Consider the following 11,923-nt stretch of genomic DNA (forward strand, 5'->3'; position numbering starts at 1 on the left):
CACACTGCATGTCTGCTTCACATACACCAACCACATGGGGTTGGGACTGCCTCTGCAGTTCCAAAGCCCCCGGACGAGCTTCGCCAGGCCTGGGGGAGTCTATCTGAGGAGGTATCAGACTTCTGCCCACAGAGAACTAATGACAGAAGAGGTAAGACAAAGCCTCCAGGGAAAGACGACTAATAGTACAAGGGGAGGAGCCACTGGAGAGGCAGCCCACTCAAGTTTGGATTCAGAGGGTCCTGTCAGCTCCAGTGGGCAGAGAATGCCCCATTGCTTCCTGGGAGATCATGGGGCAACTCCATAGGAGGACATTGGATCTAGAATGCAAATAGATTACCTCCGCCACCCATACACACAATGTTACACTTAGGTGATGTCCAGCTGCTGTCAAACCAAAGTCAAAAATGATCATGTCTTAATAACTAGTCACCTGATTTACAAATGGGTTGGTGCTGGTATTTGGGTCTTTTCCCACCCAATTATTTGAAGTAATCTGCTGATTTGGGGACTTGTAACTAAAAGCCCCCACCCCGCCTTCCAAGAATTGATCAACTTGAATCAATTCAAAAGAACAGCACCCTGAATAAAAGAAGCATGGTACCACAGTGGCAGGAATTGTTGGGCTGCTGGGCACGCCTTTCCTTCTGCTCATCCCCACCCTGGTCTATTCCTGCGGGTGGGACTTCTGGGGACAAGGAGGGTAAATGGTTACCCACTAGCAGGTCCGCTGAAAGATGTCTTTTCCAGCTTCCCTCTAAAAGGCTCAAGAATTATGTCTCAAACTCCTCTATTAATTTAATAAAACAAAACACTTTTAAAAAAGCAAAGACTGCTCTGCCAAATAGAACAGGCTGTGAGGTGCCAAGCAGTTTAAACTCCATCGGGCACATTTTATTGATTCTTTTCTACTTCAGGGAAGCAGGGCAACCCTGAGGACTGAGAAACACACAGGACTCCCAGACAAAGGCCTGGGTGCACCCGACGAATGCATGTACCCTGTTTTGGAAGGAGCCCATTCTGAAACCTGCTTCCTGCCATCATGCCAGACCTTCAGTGAATTAATTTAGATGTAGAAAAGCAAACCAACCATAAATGCCTTCTCGGTATGGGGGAGAATTTCACCAGGATGCAAAGTGGGGTTAGGGGGGTATGAACAAGTCGGCCCCAATTATGGTATGGGGTTTTAGGGGCTGGATAAAGTGCTCAGTGTCACACATCTGCTTCCCAGACGGGGCAGGTGGAGCAGGTTAGACAGAACTGGTGTGTGAGAAAGGAATGGGTTCTTTTGAGCCCTTTTACTTAAAGCAATGAAAGAATAATTGCATTGTCTGTTGCACTAAAAGTTTTCAACAGATGACCTGGTTCTGTTCTTAAAAAAACAAAAACAAAACAAAACAAAAAACCCAAGTACAAGAGGCATGAACTATACAACATGCCAATGAAAGAAGCAAATACTTTCTGTTGTGGGAGGTAATTTTTCCGGAAAGTTGTCCATTGCAGATTGTGACACATTCCCGCCACGTTCTCTCCCTCCTGCTCCTTCTCTCCGTTGGCTTTGAGGAAACACGCTTCCAACTTGGAGAATTCATCTTGTCTGATTAATGATGTGTACATAGAGATTTCTGTCTCCTCTTCCTTCTCCTGGTCTTTTTTATTCCGTTGTTTGCTGTGCTACAACCCTGCGGATAGATGGTTCTGCCGTGATAAATGTAAAGTTTGCATAAGCCATGTAACAGCAGGACAGCCTATTATCACTGTACATTTTCCATGGCTGTGCAAACCTCTGTAGGCTATTTTATTGCTAATAGATCCACAGAGAAACAGTAGTGATTTTACGACTCTTTTTAAAATGGAAATTCATGTTTGAGAAATACAACTGGGAGGAAACAGATGTAAACCACTTAAGCATTTGCAGAAAATTGAGATGCACACTCTTATTTACAGACCTACATAGCCTCCATCGCTTTATTTTCAAAATTAAAATAAGCAATCTGTTTACCATGGGAAATGAGGAACTGTAAACTTGTTGTTTTTCCTTTTACATGGCAATGGCCGCCATCGTTGGGCTTAATGGCAGAGCTGAAACAGGATGGCAATTTTTTTCCCCTTAGATTTTATTGTCTATAACACATTCCCTCTGTAATCTGCGTGAGAGGTAGGCGAGTGGGAAAGATTCGAGTATAACTGTATGTCTGAACTCACATTATGCTTTAACAGCTGAAATGATTACCACACACATTAGAAGGATTTTAACCAAGTACTTAACACCACCTGCAAATTGCTTAAAATATTGGGAGAGTCAACCAACCTCTACAAAAGATGCTTTTATATATCTCAACACAAAAGCACAGCCCATCTAAAAATATTTATTCTTGACTTGTCCCACCCTTCTTATATATTCAGGAATTGTGAAAAATCTCACATTTTGGAGAGATGTAAATTGAAGTGTCACGGGACAACATATCAATGAGATGTCTGTGCGCTGGTGTCTCAGAGCCAGTTCCTGATGACATGTGGAGGCACCTTTAATTTTTCTTGTCTTTTTTTTTTTTTTAATTTTGGAACCACATTTTAAAAATCGTGGTAAAATATACATAACATAAATTTTATCATTTTGGCCATTTCTGCATGTACAATTCAGCAGCTTGAAGCACATTCACATTGCTGGGCAACCATCACCACCTTGCATCTCCAGAAATTTTTCATCTTCCCAAACAGAAACTATATACATTAATCAACTCTTCATCACCCCTCCCCATGGCCTCTTGTAATGTCCATTCTACTTTCTATCACTACGAATGTGACTACTCTAGGTACCTCAGATAAGTGGAGTTAGGCACTATTTGTTCTTTGGTGTCAGGCTTATTTCACTTAGTACGATGTATTCAGGGTTCATCGATGTAGAATGTGTCAGAATTTCTTTCCTTTTTAAGGCTAAATAGTTTTCTTTGTATATACATGCAACGTTTTGCCATGCACCCATCTGATTTTAACACTGAGGAATATTGCCAGCACCACGGGCATGGAGGTGACCTGCCTATAACTGAGCACTACAAGGCAGCCTCCAACAAGCCCCTGAGAAGGAGAATGGCCCGATCCACAAAATGAGGCAGGGAGGACCCTTGTGACCCACACATTTCTGGTCTCTGTATAATTCCTGGCTGTGTGAATTTTTTGCTTTCATCCTAGATCTTTATTTTAAATGTGAAAGAGGCTAAACCAAAACCCTCTTAGAAACTGAAATTCTTCCCAGAGACTAGTTATGATGGACCTCAGCCCAGGGTCAGAGAATAGAACGTGTTCTCCACATTCCTTTACAACCTCAGTGGCTCCCCCAAGCCATCTCCTCTGCCATCTTGGAGGAGGCAGTGGGAAGACTCCCTGATCACAATTTTTGGGTCACATCCAACAAGACATAGCCACAGCGAGCCAGACTCTGGGCAGACTCATTCTTAGTAAAAACCATACTGTATGGAGATGGTATGAGCACATTCACAAACCGATTTGCTCTCCTCCCTCTCACACTGGAGGAATAAAACTGCCCTTTATTTACGTTATCTCATGGCCCATGTGATGTGTAGAAGCTTCTGTTTATGGCCCCCCTGGTGACGCAAGCTAGTGACAGACATGTGGAGGAAGCTTCGTGGCTCAACTGCTATGACTCTGCCTGCATGGTTACCACAGTTTTCCACGGACTCACCCCTGTTCTTGCCATTGCCAGGTGCTGCCATTTATTGGGGGGGGGGGGTTCACAGTACCTGCAAAATTAGTTTCTGTCATCAGTGTATTATCCGACAATTGCATAACCTTGGAGGTTTGCCTAAACATCACTGACATTTTGCATGGGCAAATGGACGTTTGTTGAGAGGAAATCTTAGTAATGGAGAGACCCTTGTGCATTGACAAAAAATTGCTATGTACATTTATTTATTCTACACGACAAAAATCCTGTGAGGTCTTGGGGTAGCCCTGTCATCCTCACTTTATTGATGAGGTCAGGCGACTTGTCCAGGGACTGCAAGCAAAGCTGCTCTTTCTTCTGAGGTGAGCCTACCTTCCCTTCCCAGGAATGCCTGCCTCATCTCAACACCTTCTCATCTGCCCTGCTGATGCCCTCTCCCAGAGTGCTCTTGCCATTCACCCTGGGCTTAGCACCTCCACAGCATTTTGTCTTCTACTTTCGCCGTGCTTGCCTCAAAACTTTGCCTTCAACATTTTTTTTTAAAGTTTTATTTATTTATTCATGAAAGACACACAGAGAGAGGCAGAGACATAGGCAGAGGGAGAAGCAGGCTCCCTGTGGGGAGCCTGACACGGAACTCGATCCCAGGACCATGGGATCATGACCCGAGCCAAAGGCAGATGCTCAACTACTGAACCACCCAGGTGCCCCTGCCTTCAACTTTTGACTTCACTCACTCCTCTAACCACCTTCCATGGAACAGAGAACACTTGGTCATGCCTCTGCTAGACTCTGGAAGCTGTCAGGCTCGGGCAACTTCCTTGTCTTGGTGACAGTCTCCCAGAGGGCTTGCTTGCATTGGTGTGCCTTCACACAAAAGTTAAATACAGCTTCTGCTAAATCCACATCCTCCACACCTGGAACATTTTTCTGTTAGGCGTTGTATAAAGATCCTTTTATTTTGTTTGGGGTTTGGGTGGGATGTTTTTGGTTTTGCTTGTGGTTAACAATTTGATTTGTCTGGTCATGACCGTAGGAGCCTTAATCTTTTCTCTCTTGTTGCATCTGCTCTAATTCACTGGCTCCCCACCCCACCATGCCTCATCCACACTCCCAGAATGGCCTGCCACTATCACAGATATTAGTATTAATGCTAACACTTCTTGAGTGTTATCTAAATATCAGACATATTTTCTCTTAATTAATCCTTAAAATAACCCCATGAGGTAGGCTTAATTGTTAATCCCATTTTACAGATGAGGAAACTGAGGCACAGACTTTAACTTGCTCAAAGTCAGACAGCTAGTCAGTGGAGGACAGGGATTTGGATTCGAGCAGCCTGCCACCAAAGTACCTCAACTGCTACACCCCAGCCATTCGTCCCCATCCGCTTCCCTTTGTTACACTACTTACTTGGCAAAAAGAATGGAGTACTTGACCTTGTCCTGCTAAGTGAAATAGTAATAAAGCTCTTCCAAGTTTCCTGACACTTTTCCCCCTTTCTTGGCCTCCAGAACAAAGCCAATCTATCTGCCAATGAAGCTCAGGGACTGAATGACTTGTAAACGTGGTTCCAGGTTCCATTGCAGCTAACAGCTGGAGGGATGACCGGCTGGGCACCTGTCCTTCCCAGGTAAGGAGCATTCACATCATACACGGTCCCTCTTATTTTCCTCTACCTTGCACAAAAGCTTCAGGGAGTCTTTTCAGTTCTCTTCTCTCATAGGTCTCCTGGGAGATGAAAGCAAGCAAGCAGCCAGCTCCAGCCTTTCCTCTGTCTTTGGATTCCCATGCATCTCGTCACCATCATGATCTGAAACTGCAGCTGTGCCTCGCTCTCCTTTCTGGCTGACTTGCCCCAAGTGCCACCATGGTGTCTCTGACCCAGACCAGGGGAAAGATGGTCATCACTCTGAATCTCCAAATTCATGCATATTCAATACTATGGTATTCTAGGAATTTCCTTTCTTTTTTCCATCCTCTACAGGTTTTGCCCAACACTTATCTATTCATTTCCTCCCTCCCCAGGCTCCCCTCTATTTTACCAGCTGCTCCCAGATACATGGTTTCATTGAATGCCATTCATTGAATCAAACATGGATTCATTGAATCTCACAGCACCCATTGAGATGGGAAGAGATGAGTGCTTCTATCCTCAAGAGATGCTTCAAAGGGATCCACTTCCCACATACTTAACACGATAACTTCTTCTTCCAGGAAGCCTTCCTGGATCACCTTTCCCAGTCACTGGCCTTTCTCTGAATCCACAGTATCTACTTTCTGGCTTCTACATTCTGCAATTCATCCCATTTTGCCTCATGGCATTTCTTGTATTACTGTCATGAATTGTTATTAACGTCTCATATATTTATGCTTTTGTCTCCTCAACTAAATTTTAAGTTCCTTGAAGGGGTTTATACTTCCAGATATTCCTCATACTGCCTTGAATTCAATAATTTTGCTATTTGATTTAAGCTCTGGTTGGATAGTGGAATGTATTTTATTGAGTGCCCAAAGCAAAAGGATTAGGTGAGTCATTTTGAAATTCTGTGAGTTCTAGTTAATCCCTTTTGCAAATTGGCATCCCATATCTAAATTAATGAATGAACAAAGGAGCTTACAGTAAGCAGGTTATCCTCCAGTTTATAATAAAAAGATAAAATATTTTTTCAGCAAGCATGAAATTTATAAAAATACAAAACAATTTCTTTATGGGCAACAGTGTTATTTGCTGGTTAAGAAGATGCATGTTAGGGGCTGAATTGTGTCCTCCCAAAATTCATATGTTGAAGTCTTAATCCCTAGTGCCCGTGGTATGTGACTATATTCAGATAAAAGGTCTTTAAAGATATGATTAAGTTAAAATGTGGTGGTTAGGGTTGGGCCTACGCCAATATGGATGTGTCCTTATTGAAGGAGGAAATCCGGACAACACAGAGAGAGACACAAGCCGAGGAATAACCATGTGAGGACGCAGCAAGGAGGTGGCCATCTGCAAGCCAAAGAAAGAGATCTCAGGAGAAACCACATCTGCTGACACCGTGATCTGGGACTTCCAGCCGCCAGGACTGTGAGAAAATAAATGTCTGTTGTTGAAGCTGTGCAGTCTGTGGTGTTTTGTTACAGCGGCCCAAGCAAACTAACACAATGCAGTTTGCACTCAAACAAACTAAGGTTTCTTCTCTGTCGTTTAGTCCCAGACTACATGCCTTGAGGTGTGTTATTTAACTTGTCTGTCCGTATCCTCATCTGTAAAGTGGGAATAGCAGCGCCTGTGTCTCTGTGTCGGGAGGTGGTGGAGCTTCAGGGTTAAAGACAGGGCTTTGGAGGTGAACGATCCAGAGTTGAAATCCAGGCTCTACACCTTTTTAACAGTGGCATCTTGGGAAACGTTCTCTAACTACCTGCTTTGTGATGTTTTTTTGAAGATTAGATGAAGGCTCTCGCTCAAATCTCAATGTTGGCTTCTCTTTCTTATTCAAGGGAAAGGAAGTTTTAACCAACAGGTCTCAAATGCAATATCATCCTACCAGCATGTGAACATATCAGGTTGTTTTGGCCTGATGCTATAAAATATTTAATTCCTGTAACTCCCTTTGTTGGGATTCTGTACTCACATACAATCTTCTGACCAAGCTTCCCCAGGGCCCTGCCAAAGGCTATGGTGGCCGAGTATCCCAGCTCCCCTGATAGTTGTATTTCTCATGGTGACCCTGCCACTTACCAACTAACTTGGGCAGTGACCAAACTTCTCTGTCTTGATTTTCTAATTTGCAGAGGAGGGATAATGTCAACGAGATACCATGACGGGTTGAGAAGGATAAGTGGCAGGAGACATAACACCAACTAACAAATACGGAACACCTACTGTGGAGCAGGCATGTGCTAAGTGCTTTGCAAACCTGATCTCAGTAAATGAGGTATTGATAAGTCTCGGTATAGTACCTGGCACATTATAAGCGCTCAGGAAACACTAGTGGTTAAATGGCGAATAGGAGCTTACTTCCCATATAGCATATTTCCAGGAAGAGATTATGCTGATGGTGCCTATCTAAGTATCCCAGGGCCTGGAACACATTTCTGAATATAAAATGATACATTGGCATTCTGCTTCAATGCATCCATGTCAAAAATGCAGCTAACGTGTCTTTTCCTGGGAAACAGATCACCTCTCGGTGTGCTGACAAAGTCAGATTTCTAATCTTAAGAGAAGAAGGGCCAAACTTTAACTTGAAAGATTCACCAACTAATGAATATAGGGGGCTTTTTCTTTTTTTAACCTGCTGATTTTAGTAAACTTTATTTTCAGTGGGTCTGCTAAAATCCCTTGTGTGAACTTAGCATAATTTACCTACCATTTCCCTATTCTAAGACACCTAAACTTAATCCTTTTTAAAAAAAGATTTTATTTATTTATTCATTTGAGACAGAGAGAGAGGCAGAGACATAGGCAGAGGGAGAAGCAGGCTCCCCACGGTAAGCCTGGGTCCTTAATCCCAAGACCCCGGGATCACGACCTGAGCCCAAGGCAGACGCTCAACCACTGAGCCACCCAGGTACCCCAAACTGAATCCTTTTTTAAAAAATTTTCATAAATGATACTACAAAGAACACGATTCTGTATAAGATTTTGGTTTTGGTATTGGTTTTGTTTGTACCATGGAAATGTTTTCAAACAAGCTAAGTGATGCTAAGATGATGTCGATTATCAGATTCACCCAGCAGCCCACCCTTAAAAGGACTCTGAGGAACGAAGCCGGCTGTCTTCTTGTCCCTAGTGCCCACGGTAGCCCACTCGGTGAATGGGGGTGAGGTGGTCATAGGGCTATGGAAACAGAGGGTTCAGGACTGGTCCCCTGGGGTGCATAGTGAGTTGCTGCTGAAGCCATTTGCAGAGAACACTTTTCGTGGGCTATCTCATCAGCCCCAACCCTAATGGCTGGAGCCAGCATCACAGGCAGTACTTTGGAGTCATTGCCTTCAACAGCCATGTCTTAAGGGGGTGCATGTGGGGCAATCAAGACTATTGAGAATGTAAGTTAAGGTTATTGCTTCCAGCCGCACACATTCCACTCGCAGGCTGATTAGTACACTGAAGAGCTCCCATTGACATTTCGTGGTTTAACATAAAGATTTCTTGTGCATAGCTCAGGAAAGAGAGACAGATTTTCAAACAGCTGTCTAATATCTCTGTCAACATAGAAATTAAATAGATTTAGGAACTTCAGAAAAACATACGCACATTTAATGCCCAGTAATGATCAATTCCAATTTCCAGTTGCAGAAATAGGAATTGTTTTCAATGTTGTTCTGTGGGTTATTCCAAATAAACATCTGGCATCGTTTTATTCCTTTTTAATCATTGGAATGGTGATATTATAGGTCTATCTATTTATTTGTCCAGCTATAGAGCTGATGATACTATGAAGATATGGAAATGATTCCCTGTCTCCATCATCTTTCAAATGAAAACATTGAATTGTTTTAAAGCAACCATTTCATGTTTAGCATATACTGACTTTAGATCACAAACTTCCACCAACTTAGCAGCATTCTTTTTTTTTTTTTTCTTTACCAGCAATAATGAAAGACAGAAACGATATCTTGCCTTCAGGGTCAGAAGTGGGTTTATGTTTGAAGGAGATCAACCCTTTGTTTTCCAGATTGTGGGGACAGTGCACACGGAAGAATGATCCAAAACTCCAGGCTGCAGTGTGGTGTTCTTTTAGTTGACTTGTTAGTCTCAACCAATCAGAGAGACAATCCTCACGTAGGCAGCTTGTACAATGAGAGGAGAAGCTTTGCTTGATCTGGGTTCGAATCCCAGCTCTGCTCCTTTTCTAAGCTTATGACCTCAGTCAACGTAGTTCACTTCTCAGAGCTCCAAATTCTTCGTCTTCAGTGCAGATGAATCATAACCCATTATTACATGAAATGCTGAATACGGAGCATCTCCATACCCCATACATGGTAAGTGTGGTAGAAATGCCAGCTGTCATTGTGAGGCCACAGAGCCCTCATCTCAGCCTGCTCTGGACTGAGCTCGAGAAAATGAGGGGTAAACTGAATTAGGTTGTGTACCTGCACAGGTGAGCCATTTATTTATCTGCTAATTGTTATAATAATAAGAGCAAAAGCAAATTAACTTGAGTCTAGAGGTCCAGCCTGTTCCTCTCTCAGACAAATGAGCAGTCCAACTCCTGTTCAGGAAGGAAACATGGGAATTCACAACTGCTGAGAGCAATAGAAACTAATCAAAATTATAGATCATTTTAATAAGAGGTCACTCTGGAACTCTGAGGACAGTTTTAGTTATAGTTGATTCAGGCTAGTGTGAGATTGTAAACAAAACATGCCTAATGGCTTCTTTTGGGTGATTACAAAGAAATGAAGCGGTGCACTGAGTTACAGCCCACTGTGACCTTCCACATTGCCAATGCGCCTCTAAGCCAATCAAAGGCGATACTACCTTCAATAAAAGCTTGGCATAATGTGGTTTTTCTACGGCACCCAGTGTCCTGTCCCCTAGACAAGGGCTATAACCACACTCCTCAGCATTGGATAAGATTCCCAATGCCATTCGCTTTACCCAAATCAAGTCCTTAAAAGTGGCAGTCCGATTTTCTGTGCTCACAGGCAATATGGAGTGTGGTCACACAGCTTTGGAGCATTATTTGGACAGTGTTCCCCTCTATCCTAACCATGTGACCACTTCCCTCATCTGAGAAATGAGAGTAATTGTGGTAGGTGCCTCATGAGGGGAAGGAAGCCGAGCTAATGCCTATGACACATTTTGTCTAGTGCCTGGCACAGCCTAACCACCCGCTGAAATGATGGAGTGAGGGGTAGCTGCTTCGAGATGAGTTATGTAGACTCGAAGAGAAAGTATAATGGGTAATTAGTTCTAGCTGAGCTAGATTTGCTTTAGGCTGAGGCTTCTCAAGGTAGATAAGCCTTTTGAAAGAGCCACAGAAAGAATGCTGGCCCACCAATCTGAGACCCCAAAACAAGCAGGAAAAGCTCAAAGAGCATTATTTGCTCTTCTTTTTACTTCCCTTGCAGTCTGATTTTCAAAAGAAGCCACCTTCAAAGGGACCTCTTTCCCCACTGCCCTGCGGTAATGCTGTTGTGTGTTTTGTGTTGATCACTCTCCTGCTTTACCTGGAGTTTTCTGCGGATCCCTGAAAAGGCATTTTTAAAATTGCCTCTGTTGGCTCTTTCTGCTTAGTGTTATGTCTGTGAGACTCATCCATGCCGTGGTCCATGGCCATCATTTGTTCACTTTCGCTGCTGTGCTCCCTGCCACACACAGACCGCAATGCGTTCATCTGATCTATTGTTTGTGGACATCTGCGTTCTTTCCAGTCTTCGCTCCTATGAGCATTCTTACACATCTCCGGGAGCTGGCATGCAAAAATGTTTCTGGGGTCCTTACGATGAAAAATTCTAGAACTTTACTGAATTCCATACCTATTGAGATGATGTTTTCTCTCCTTTAGTCTCTTGATGTGGTGAATTAAAATAATTTTTTCCTAATATTGAGCCATTGGTGAATTTCGGGAGTAAACTCCACTTGATCTCTTAATTGTTCAAGAATTTGTTTTACTTTTATTTAGTATTTATAGATCATATCTGTCTTTATCTAGATTTAATATCAAGATTATACCAGCCTCAATAAATTACTTAAAAAGTCTTTTCCTCCTTCCTTCCTTCCTTCCTTCCTTCCTTCCTTCCTTCCTTCCTTCCTTCCTTTCCTTTCCTTCCTTCCTTCCTTCCTTCCTTCCTTCCTTCCTTCCTTCCTTCCTTCCTTCCTTCCTTTTTCTTTCTTTTCTTTCTTTAATGCTTTGAGGAAAGCTTATAACATAACAATCATTTATCTCTTGAAAGTTTGGTGGACCTAGCATTTTCCTGGTGAAAACATTTTAATGATTATTTAACTAGATTTCCTCCTTTATCAAAAGTAGTTTGATCAGTTATATTTTTCCAGAAATTTGTCCACTTTACCTATATCTTCAAATATATCAGCACAGAATTGTCGAAAGTATTCTTTTAGTGTCTGCTACACCTACAGCTTATTCCTTTCTCTCTCTCTGTCTCTTTTTAAAGATTTTATTTATTCATGAGAGACAGAGAGAGAGAGAGAGAGACATAGGCAGAGGAAGAAACAGGCTCCTGGCAGGGAGCCCAATGCAGGACTCGATCCCAGGACCCCAAGATCATGACCTGAGCCAAGGGCAG

The 11,923-nt window shown here is 42.9% G+C and overlaps 2 long non-coding RNA genes across 8 annotated transcripts in view; one reads left to right on the forward strand and one right to left on the reverse strand.

The window, feature by feature from the left end:
* Positions 1 to 9,659, forward strand: part of LOC140608820 (uncharacterized) — a 54,770-nt gene extending 45,111 nt beyond the window's left edge. For 5 of the 6 annotated variants that reach the window (XR_012010809.1, XR_012010808.1, XR_012010805.1 and 2 more), the window contains 5 exons: positions 5,200 to 5,318; positions 5,396 to 5,632; positions 6,602 to 6,755; positions 7,463 to 7,605; positions 9,349 to 9,659. This is a non-coding gene — a long non-coding RNA (uncharacterized lncRNA). The remainder of the gene's footprint in view (positions 1 to 5,199; positions 5,319 to 5,395; positions 5,633 to 6,601; positions 6,756 to 7,462; positions 7,606 to 9,348) is intronic. The other variant, XR_012010806.1, reaches the window with a different exon arrangement.
* LOC140608822 (uncharacterized) lies at positions 9,205 to 11,112 on the reverse strand. Of its 2 annotated transcripts, none has more exons than XR_012010812.1 (2): positions 10,847 to 11,112; positions 9,205 to 9,722 (listed from the first exon to the last, which is right to left on the reverse strand). It is a non-coding gene; the product is annotated as an uncharacterized lncRNA (long non-coding RNA). The 2 variants fall into 2 exon arrangements; XR_012010811.1 differs by having other exon boundaries at positions 9,205 to 9,885.
* Between the last annotated feature and the right edge of the window lie 811 nt (positions 11,113 to 11,923).

Source organism: Canis lupus, chromosome 18, assembly GCF_048164855.1.
Source record: "Canis lupus baileyi chromosome 18, mCanLup2.hap1, whole genome shotgun sequence".
NCBI classification, from domain to species: Eukaryota; Metazoa; Chordata; class Mammalia; order Carnivora; family Canidae; genus Canis; species Canis lupus.